Source organism: Dicentrarchus labrax, unplaced genomic scaffold, assembly GCF_905237075.1.
Source record: "Dicentrarchus labrax unplaced genomic scaffold, dlabrax2021, whole genome shotgun sequence".
Taxonomy (NCBI): Eukaryota; Metazoa; Chordata; class Actinopteri; family Moronidae; genus Dicentrarchus; species Dicentrarchus labrax.
The window spans coordinates 19798421-19810351 of record NW_026136720.1 but is presented as its reverse complement, the minus strand read 5'-3'; the positions used below and the strand labels follow the sequence as shown (position 1 = coordinate 19810351).

At 40.2% G+C, this 11931-nt stretch overlaps 1 protein-coding gene across 4 annotated transcripts in view; it reads left to right on the top strand.

Moving 5' to 3' along the window:
- The first annotated feature begins 984 nt into the window (after positions 1–984).
- The window catches only part of peak1 (pseudopodium-enriched atypical kinase 1), a 100912-nt gene continuing 89965 nt past the window's right edge, over positions 985–11931 (top strand). For all 4 annotated transcript variants that reach the window (XM_051381451.1, XM_051381450.1, XM_051381449.1 and 1 more), the window contains exon 1: positions 985–1183. The gene's annotated coding sequence lies outside the window, so the exon portion shown is untranslated. The remainder of the gene's footprint in view (positions 1184–11931) is intronic.

Below are 11931 nucleotides of genomic sequence, written 5' to 3'. Positions count from 1 at the left end.
AGCAACAGCAAGTACTATACTGTAATACCATAGAATAGTATTGCATAGGAGGTAGGCTACAACTGAGACTCTGAGGTCATTAACAGTGATGGAAGTATTCAAATCATTTACTTGATTAAAAGTATTAATACCTCAATAAGAAAATAATCCATTTCAATTAAAGTCAAATTTCTCATTCAGAGTGTTGTTATTTCTGAATGTTTCACCTTATTATTATTACTGATGCATTAATATAAGAAGCATTGGTCGAGGAAGAGCTACAACACATTATTTTGTGAAAAAAGAAAAATGAACTGAAGGTCCACTTACTAGCTTCTTCCAGGGCTTTCATTAAAATGAGTCAATGCATTTACTGATATAATCAACCAGTGGTGGAAGTATTCAGATCCTATACTTAAGTAAGAGCACTAATACCACACAGTGAAACACCAGTACAGGTATAAGTTCAGTATTCAAAACCTTACTTAAGTACAAGTCCGTACATGTTATGAGCAAAGTGTACTTAAAAGTTTCAAAAGTATTCTCAGTATTTTCAGCTTTGTGACAAATGCATTTTACATTTAATCCGAAAATTTTCAAGTAGGAGACTTTTCTCAGTTTATAAAGGAACAATTAATCATTTATCAGAAAAATTTGAAATCACCAAATTTGGAGATACATGTAACCAGTAACTCTTGCTGCCAGACAAATGTAGTAGAGTATAAGTTGAAAGTTGCTTAAATAGGACATATAAAGTTAAGTTAAAGTGCATTCCACCACTGTAATCAACCCATTTAGTATTTAGAACTTGAACAGCTACAGAAGATGCTGTTAACGGTACAACAAACTTCTTTTATCCCATATAAAAACACTAACTTTTATTACAAACACAGCACAACCAGCTTGAACTGAGCACGCGGTTTTGGTGTGTCTTGTAAAATGCGCGTCCACACGGTTCTCCCGGCCTGCCCAGTATCCCTTTGCGCTCGCTCCCGCGCCAGGCTTGTGGAAAAAACTGCAGCGGCTGTTAACTGGAGCCACGCAGAGAGAGGAGCTGAGTGCGAAAAATCACTGGCTCTGGCAAGAGTTAAGCCATACACACTCGGATTTTCGTTATTCCTGCCGAGGACGACCTTGTCAAAACCGGGATTTATGGCCGCCAAGAAGTGGTAGCACCGACGGGGAGATATTCGGCGTCTGAAAGGTATGGAAAAGTTAGCTAAGGGTTCCCTTTTCCTAAATTGAAAGTGTCTCAGCCACAAGTCCTTCGGCTGCCAAGTTCCCAGTTTGTACAGCAGGGGAATGGTCGTGTCTTGTTAACACGAATAATAAGCGAGCGGCTTTGTGAGTTAACGTGAAATAGTCGCGCTGAGTGTTAATACGTACGCAGTCCACGTCCGGGGGGATGCGAAGACAGCGGAGAAGTTTGCTAGCCGTTGTTCCGTTTCACCGAATTGAATGAGAGCTAATAACTGACTGCGTGCCGACTTCGTAACGTCGCAACGTAACTCACTAACTAGCCGCTGCTGTCATAACTTGAGTGAGGGCTAACATACCGGGGGAGGCTCCGTGTGTTTAAAATGTGATGCTGCTTGCGGGGTTTTTTTTGTGCTAAAAAGCCCCATGAAAAGGTAGCCTACACCTGGGTTGGTACCGAGCCCCTACCGGGAGAAAGCGTCTCAGTGTTTACTGAACGGTACGGGCGGCGTTTAACTTGGTTTTATGGACCACCGGCGGTCGTTTTTCAATAGAGAGAGCCAGTGTGAGATGGTTGTCTTTGAGATATTTCACCGCCCTAAATGTCGATATAATGAGGTGATAAGTAGGTATGATTGGAAAGAGAAGAGGAAGTTGAACTGTTACTGTCCCCCTCACTACCTGCAGCACTGACATTTACTGCTGTGGGAAGTTATATACAACAACAATAAAGTTTAAAAAAATAAATTCTTTCATCGCACTATCACCACATCGATGTCTGTGAATTAACATTTATTGCCCCATATAGTTATACTGATTTACAAAGTAAAGGAAATTAATGATTTGTTTGGCATTAGTAGTTTTTAGTTCATACCTCCTGCCTCCAGATCCCACCTCCAACCAGTGGTTCCTGCATTAAGCGGACTGGTGTGAGACTTTCCCTTGACAAGCCCTTTACACAAGACTCCAGAGTGGGACATGTGTTGGCCGGTGTAAAACATCAATGAGCTGTCTCTGTCTTTGTTACACCAGGCTTTGATACTAGTAATCATTTTGTTGGAGGCATGTGTTGGATATGAGTCTCTTTGTGCCCTTGTAAATCAAAAGGGAGACTGAGTTTATAGCCTACAGCATTAAACAGCACACAAACTATACCAGAATCAATACTAGATTTCTGTAAAAGGAAGAAAATGAAAGCTTTGTTATTGTCACTGAAAAAAGGAGATTGAGTGATACATTGCGGGCGTGTAAATGAGCAAATTGTAGGAGAGACATGAACATTTTTTTTCAAATGTGATAATTTCATTCATTTAGAGGCTTTTGATCAGAAAGACAGCTGTTAAGGAATGAGAGTTTAATAATGAGACATGCTATTACTCAAAATGAAGTTCTGGTTCCCATTATTCTGAGGTAGGCACCGGATTGCATACAAAAAACGACTTTATTGTTGACCTACAGTCTACGTTTACTATCATATCTCGAAAGAAGGCAACAAATTCTTAAATTTAGCTTTTTTGCGTGATGAAAATCAATGAATTGGCCACTAATTTCAGCTCTAGGTGTGAGAGTCTGACAGTGAGCAGTGGAGGACACAACATGCAGTCTATATTACAGCTAATATTGACCATTGTCTCTACTAAAACACACATCATACGTGTGGTCTGACTCCGATCTCAAGGTGGATTGCCAGTGCCAGTCTCTGGAAAGGAGCATGTGGGTTGAAAGATGTACAAAATATTGTCAGCTTTAGAGGAAAAAGATCATTTTCACACTTTAAAACCTCCTATGAGTCTAATGCTAGTTGCATTTCAGCTGAAATCTACTATATATTGTATTCTTCTGCAATAATATGTATTGAAGACTGCTGTTTATGTGAAGATTGTGTTTGCGAAAGTGAAACATTCTTCAGTTTCACTGTCACAAATTCAGGCCAGTGAAAGTACATCTCTAAACCTCGGCCCGTTCAAGGCAGACGCTGGGCTGTTGATAAACAAGGTTTTTCTTTGTGCATTCAGACGGGACTGTCAGTTCTTGTTTTTTCTTGCTCCTTGCTCTTGTTTTGATTACCACTCGTGAGTTGTCAGTGTCAACAAAGGCGTCTCACATTGTTACTTCTTCACCTGTTTGAGGCGGACGGAGAGGCTGATTTGCCAAGATTTCAGATTTGCGTCCTGATAAGTGCCCTGCGGATGCCTGTCCCCAAAGTGTGTGGGACAAATATTTGTTGGATCGTTTCCTACATTTCTGAATTGTGAACATACCTGAAATTCTTTGTGGGGGAGCGAGAGGAAGATAGCGTTTTGTGGTGTTCTGGGGCTTTCTATTACACAGGTATTGAGATTGACAGTGTATTTGGCAGTTGTATACGTCTAAATGATCAGAACATTACATTTCTTATTTAATGGCAGCTGCTCAACAGTCACAAGTATTTAATTTGCCTTTCACCTTTCTGCTTGCCTATCACACAGACATTCAGCTGTGGTATTGATCTATGCTATTACAGCGGCGCGTTAGAAGAGATTACACCAATGTGACATGAATTACCTTTTATATTACAATAGGGTCTTTTTGTGTTGCAAAGAAACGTCAGTCATGACTCACTGGCCTCGAGGCAAATCGTGAAGTGGCAGTGCAGTGAGACATTCAAAACCTGTCCCTCTGCATCGGGAATTGGGATGAAAGTTGTTTCTGTTTGCCAGAAAGATCAGTGGCTCAGAGGTTCACCTGAACTGAGACTAATCAGTATTTGATTATCAATAGATAAGCGTATGTGTTTAGGAAGTGGAAAGGAAGGCAAATGTGACTGCCAGTTATAGAAGAAATTCTAAGCTTTGAATTTTGAATGATAAAGCAGCAATGCTTGTTTGCCTCTGTAAAGTACTGACCAAAAAAACATTCCAATACACTAATTAGCTTAATGAGCTACTGCTGCAAACATCATTACATAGCAAATGTGCCTTTTGAAGCTTTGAGTTATAATTGGCGCTGAATCAATGCAAGTTATTGGTTAATTTGAATTTAATTATTCATTTTAAGACATTTGTGTACAGCAGACTTGATGCCTTTTCTCTTCTTTTTTCTTTACATTTCAACTCATAGATTTCTAAGTAGCATTGTTTTTTTTTTCCCCGAGGCATGATAATATTTTGGGATGAAACTATTGAATTATGTATGAGTGCACACGTTGGTCCACTTCACAGATGTGAAATTATGCACCGTCCTACATTAAATTGATTAAAAACCTTTCCTGAATTACAAATGTTTTTAATTGTGATTGGTAGAAAAAAAAAGAGTGTTGTAGAAATAAAAATTCAGAACTCTAAAATGTATGTCAGGTTTCACCTCTCATCTCAACACAATCATAATGCATTTTAATGCACTGTATTAATGCTTGTAGTTTTAGTATCGCACAGTAGGGCCAACTGAGATGTAACCTGGGATTAAAGGCGCTGTTCATTAGCCAATATGAATCTCACAAGAGGTTGTAGAAAATTCAGTGGCATAAATAATTGGTCATTTCTTGGTTGACAGAGTGTGTGTGTATGTGTGGGCTCTGGAGCAGATCTGTGAAGGAAGTGTCATGTGACACTATGACCCTTGACCTCTCCCCCTTGCCCTGACCAGGGCTTGAGTGAGGTAACAGGTGCGACCCAGAGGTTAAGGAGCAAACTCACACACACACACACACACACACACACACACACACACACACACACACACTCTCTCTCACACTCAAAGAAGGGCCAATTGCAATAGGACAGCAGTTTTCCTCACACCACATGCCAATCTTATTACTTATTATTTTAAATTGGATCTATTTTTACAATGACGTATGATTCTTACAAATCTCCCTGACTCAAGCCTATGATGACTTCTGCATACAGATGTCATTAGCTAACTGTAATGACCCTTCTCTGTGTGATATTGTTAATAATACTGCCTCTCAATCCAGCTTTGTGCATCTCCTTTTCTGAAATGACTTTGAACAAGGCACTGAATCCCTCGCCACTCCGCTGCTGCTCTGTAGCTAGGTCTGCACTCCGACCCACGAGAGGAGAGTGACAAGTCAAATGACAATTTCTTTGGAGATCAAATGGAGTGACACATTCATATTTTAGTTTTGCGATATCCTTGGTGAGATCGGGGGCAGTAAACACTTCATATCTATTCCAGTCTCCAACTCACAGTTATCCCTGTACATGTCTAAATGATCAAAACGAAGAGAAAATCCTGCCCTTGTTAAATTATTGGTTTGTTTCAAATGTATATTTAGTGAGATTGGTAATTAGGATTAAGGTCTAAAGTCCAGTGTAACACACCAGCGTAAGTGTACATCTGCAAATTGAGGTCTCCAACTCTACAAAGTTCAAGCCCACTTCACTCTTTTCAAATGTCACACTCTTTGTGATAAACAACATTGTTCCCCTTTTACACGATCATGAATTTGGCCATGTATTTGCCCCTAAAAAGAAGGTCAGCGGAGCCTGATAAAGTGCAGTTTGGGCTGGAAGCCATGTATAAAAACTTCAGCCCTGTCTGCAATCAAGGTAGAGCTGGAGTCCAGTTGTGTTTTGTTTTGGGTCTCTGGTGATGATATAATTCGTGTTGGCAGCGCCAGGTCGTGGCTTATACCGAGTACATTTTGCAGCTATCAGGCAATAACATTGCACCTACCAAAAGTCAGTGTAGTGTCATCTGAGTCATATATAGGTGGGAAGATGTCAGAACAAATTAAAGTAATCGTCTGGACTCCAGCAGTCACCCAGGTGAATAGCTTAACGTTTTCCAGTTCTATAACAAGTTGAGCAGTTGTGTTGAAAACCAGTTTTTATGAAATAGAAACTTTATTCTTTAATTGAATTGCATATCTTCATGAAATCAACCCTTTTTGTATTGAGTTTACCAACTGACGAACTGCAGTCTTATCAGACGCAAGTGACATTTCCAATTGTTTGCTTGATTTAACACTTGTTGCATGCACGTGACATCAGTGTTATGCCAGGCCCACCAAGTGTCATCAGTGTTATGAGTCATCTTGGTATCAGTCTACAGTCTCTGACTTGGTGCAAGGTGGAGGGTGATAAAGCAGTCCACTCATGTCAGCGTATTTGATCTGTGAGTGAGAGACAGTCATCAGTGTCTCACCAGCATCCTTGTGTGCGCCGTGCTCATGTTTGTGACCATTTGTGTGCTCAGACACACATTATACACATGCATTAAAGTGGGATACCAGCTTATATAAGTTTGGCAAAGTTTTGTTCCAGTAGTATTCATGTTTCTAGATAACTAGAAAATTAGATCTACAGTACTGCATTAAATGTGTAATACTGAGAGTTATGTTTATTTTTGGCATGTGCTTGTATGTGGTCAAAGTCAAAATTGATTGTCGATCAACTTAACTGACTGAAAAGGGTTTACACATAATAATGCCTCTAATCTTTACTTCATCGGGTTTGTTTTCACCATACTGTTTATTCACTGCTTCCAGAGAGCTGATTAGTTTGAAACATTCCGAAGTATTTCTCTTTGACCTTTATAAGGAATGTTGACTTTGTAAACATTTGTGATTATCTGGGAAACTCAAGGCTATGTAGCTTTTGCTGATAAGCTATTAGATGATGTGTCGACCTTTAAAATGCAAGTCTAATGAGCTTTAAACTGAGTTGAGGTTAGGTGGTAGTTTTGCACATAAAAACGACACATTGGCTTGTAGTGAAGATGCTCACAGAGTGTAGACAAGCTATTTAGGGTAGTTGCAGTTTGAAAACAAATATTTTGTGCAGTTTTTCATTAATAGGTTGGAATGCATTATTCCAGTAAGCATCTCTGGCACCGCAGCTTTGCTATGCATACATATGAGGACTATTAGCTTGGATGATGACCTTAATGACTTAACTCTAGCTAAAAGCTGTATGCTGCTGCTAACCCCATGTCAAACTTTGTCCTTTCACCAGAGTGTGTGATTTAGAAGTGTTTCTCCTCCTCACAGGCCAGACAGAGTTCAGCTATTCAGCATACCCCAAACCGACTTAATGGGCTCGAGCGGTTGGACCCAGTGATTTAATGGTGTCAGATAGTCTCCTTTTGAACTGAATAGTGGGTGTGGGATAGACTACTCCTGCCATCATCATCGTCCTGTGGGGTCCATAAAACAAAGGGTGAACCAGAGCCAGTGGTGATGTAAGGGTTTTTCATTGTTGATGTCTTCCAGACCTCTCACCTGTCTTCCTGCTTGTAAAAAGCACTCCGATGTCTCGTTAATGTCTGTTTCATAGCCACCTGACAGTAGATGTTACTTATGGCTATTGGTGGAAAGCCTAACGGATGATAATGTAGCAACTAGTAGAATTATTTATGTTGAGTGACCTGATGGTGCTCTTTTGTCTCAGATCCTTCCAGGATTTCTCCCTGGCTTGGAGACCCTTCCCAAACCACTTAGATGGGTTCAGTTTGAATATTTCTGAAGGGATTTCTTGTGGTTCTTGGCAAAGTCACTTCACTCATTTGTTTCAAACTTTTAACAGTATTAATGATTAGAGCCTTGACAAATGTATGTTCTTTGCACACAGTCGTTCACACACTGTATGCACACTGTGGTATCAAGTAGACTCTATGACCCAGAAATACAAACCAGCTTGATTTGGAAAGAGTCCGTTCCAGCTGCTTTGCATTCCAAGTTTAAAAGTTATTTCTCAGGCTCCCATTTACTTCTTTTTTCTATGACTCACTCTGTATTGAGTGATTGTTACAGGGCTGGGTAGTCCTATACTCTGTGGTCCACTGATCTGTGTGAATTATGAAATGACAGTTAAGGTCTCTAGCTTATTGCTCTCATAGATTTGAGAATACTTGACCTCAAAAGTCCCAAACCAACAACCGGGAATGTGTCATGCAATAATTAATAATAATAAGTGGCCTAATTTTCCTATTTAATGCTATCGTATTTAAAGGAACTTTGCTTTAAATTCTTTACTCTTGATTAATTTGTGCTTTCTTTATTATCATGAAATGTCGAAATTGTGCCTGAATAGAATATTCTTTCTCACAGTTTTGCAATCCTAGCTCCTAATACCTCCCTCAGTCTGAGAACTAACACAGCTTACAGCCTAAGGCTGGAACGAGAGATGGCCAAAAAAGACCTAACAATAAGTGGGAGATCAAAATCCCAGGATGAATCTGGTTTCCAATTTCATTTAGAAGCAAAATGCCTTCAGGCTCGGTCCCACAGTTCTGCATTTCTGGTGATTAATTCTGGGTGCGGATGGATATGGGGTAAAGTAAATAACTATGAAATACAAATAAAATGAATTGTCAACACTGCAAAAAAAGGTAACATGAGGTCATGTGTAGGGATGGGAATGTAAAACTTTGTTCCAGTTGAAAAATGGTCCTAAATTGTCCAATCTATCAGAATCCTACACCTCTATGCTTATCAATTTATTTATTAACGGGATGCCCTGGTAGCTCACCTGGTGGAGCTGGCACTCCATGTACCTAGGTGTTGTGTCCTTGCTGCAGCAGCCATGGGTTTAAAAAAAAAAAAAAAAGTCTATATCAATCATCCGGGTTGTTTTTCTGACAGTTGTGCATCGCAAAACAATTATGTCAAACTTGTGCGTCTATACTGCAGATGATGACCGATTCTGAGCACAGTGTAGAAAGGCAGTCAGAAATAATAAATCCATTGTATCAATGCTGAAAGTCTGTGTAGGTGTCATTTCTACACAGAAAACTGATCAAGAATCAATAAGGTAATTGATAAAGAATTGGACCAATAAGCAGTATCAATAAAATCTAATCAATTCCCATCTCTACTCATAAGCATTTGAGCCCACCCTTAACCTTTCCAACACCGTCATCATGCGTCTCTGGAACAGGTGAAAAATATCCCCTGCATAGTGTTTTTCTCCAGATAAGCTTTTGATCTAGGAGAGCGTCTGCACCAGTCCAGCCCTGTGGTCACTGCTTTCAGGGATTTACCTTGACTGATAGTCTGACTATCAAAGCCCCCGACTCCCTCACTGGACACTGGACAGATGTCACTAAACAAGGGCACAGAAACTCTCCTGACAATGCCTGTCCAGAGATAAAATGCCGTTCTCTCTACAATCTTAGGAATGCTGTTATTGTAAATACATTTCTCAAATGTCTGTGGTTCAGTTGTTTCGATGTTAAATGTTGGATCAGAGTTTCAAGTGATGTAAATAAAATGAAAAAACAGTGTTACATGAACTGATTCTGTATTGAACTCCATATATGGAAGGATAATCTTCCCCGTGCAGGATGTGTGGTGATCTATCTACACAAGTATTTGTTTGAGTTAGGACAAGGCGTCTGTGATTGGTTGTGGCTATGGTGAGGCCAAAACAATTCTGGCTTATTCAAATGTTGTTGAGAGCACAGAGGGGTGCTTGCTTTTGGCCAAGTTTTGACCTCACTAACTCTCCTGGACCCCGCCTGCATCTTAAAATAACATGCTACATGTTGTACCGAAGTCTCTCAGACATACCTTGCTGCTGTCGGACTTGTTTACCATGGCGAACCTGAGCTTTGCCTGCTGTCGGAGATTACAGGGATGGATGGGGGCCACTAACATGCTTCAATACTATCTCATACATTAATCTGAGGTTCTTTAGGATGAAGTATGGTAGGCTTTTGGAGGTGGGTTGTGTGAGTTTCTATGTTTATTGAATATCAGAGCAGTCATCAGATACACAGCTTTGCCTGCAGAAAGTAACATTTTATAAACTTCTTTTTATAAAAAAAATATGTTTTTTGGAGCTTGATTTTGCTGAGTTTCCTTTTGTAGTGCGGATGTATCTTATATGGTCTAAATATTCAATATGGTTTTTAATTTGCATCTTGACAAAGCTCAGTGGAATATAGAAGTCTTATAAATTACAGATGAGATGGATAGAGGTGTGGGTGTGGTGGTTCTCTGCAAATCCACACTTATTAATGGCTCTTCCCGACTCTGCAAATGCCTTCTTCCACTGTTCTGAATGCTAAACTAGGTCATCGTGACTCACTTATTTCCATCCCAATGTGAAATTTAAAAATGCTTTTCTTATTATCTCTTGTTTTTCTAATAAGACCCTTTTGTCTTTTCTACGGCAGTTTCTAATCTTCTCCCAATTCAGTGATGGACAGGGACGACTTTAATACCTCTGTGCCTCGGCTTTGGCTGATTTCACTTACCGGGAACATCCTGTTTAAATGCTGTCTTGAAATGTAGTAGCTGACAAAAATATATGCTGCCAGTGTTTCTAATCATAGTTTTATTAGCACGTCACACTGCAGAGACTGTTAAGCAAAATGTAATGACAAATGAATACAATGGTGTACGCCAGTGCACTCTCAAAATATTGTGAGAAATCTAACTTTTGGATTTAGACCATAGTAATTAAGTAACCAAAAGCCATAGTAGGATATGTAGTGTGACCAGTAACTCAATATTTTTAGCACGATTTGATTCTTTAACAAAATGATATCTTATGTATACTGTATATTTTAAATGATAACATATATCTATTTTTTAAAGCACATGTAATAAATTGGAAATCGGTATCAGCTTATACGCAAAGTTCAGGTATTGGAATCGGGTATTGGGAAAGAACAAATGGTATCGGAACATCTCTAGCTTTGACCATGAACGATTAATTATTGAAATGATGCTTCCTTGAGGCTGTATAGGTAATGAGGTAAAGGCTGTGCAGCTGCAACAGTACATTTACTGGCGAATGGAAGAACAATGATACTTTACAGTATTTGTCACTTAGCATTCCAAGGTGGTTAAGACATTATGCAACATTCACGGTGAAAACACCTCCCAACATTCACCACCTCATGACTTGTAAACAAACTGCCTGTCCTCGCCTGACAGAGCAAGGCTCTTTTCCGCAAATAATCCTGTTGGTGCTGCTCAAATTAAATTTGCAGACTCACCCTATTTTCAAGTCATCCAGCTGAGTGAGGGAACATCTCAAATGACCTGTTCAACTCTATACCCTCCGTAAGTCGCTGTTTCACAAACGCACACACACGTACACACAGCCCAGCCCCGCTGCGATCTCATTAGCAATATTAGTGTATGCCAAAATCTCTGTAACAGTAACTCCCCCTGGTTGTGTAAGCGCTTGTTGTTCGGTGCATGATCAAAATGGCAAGAAAACAAACACTCCCATTCCTTCAGACCTGGGCCCATACCACAGCTATATCAGGCTGGAAGGCCGACGGGAGGTCCTGGCTGGTCATTTGTAGGGGATGAGACAAGTGTGACGTGTCTGTCTGAGAATGGTGTGAAAGAGAGCATGTAGCACTTTGAGGAAAGAAGGAACGGAAGTCCTTATTCGGATGTTGGGAGCAAGTTTGTGGACTTGTTATTTGAACTGACTGCTTTCTCCTGAAACTTCTGTATGCTTGAGTTGTGTCATTGTGATAGCTGGCGGGTGTCCTGCCCGTCCTGCCCAGATATTGGCATTCAGCCAGATCTGGGCCATGGGAAGAAGAGGAGGAGGAGGAGCTGGAAGCGCTATGATCCAGAGAACTGTTGACTGACAGGAACAGTGGCTGTGCACAAACTAGCCAATGAGCATGAGGCTGGCAAACAAGACCACAGGCAGCACAACAACTGTAGAATTCAGTTGATTTCATATGTGTGGACTCAGTGCTGGGACAGCATATTGCAGGATCAAAGTAAAAGTGTGATGTTCAAATATAAGGATTGGTTTCTCCCCTCTGGCACTGTTAACGTTC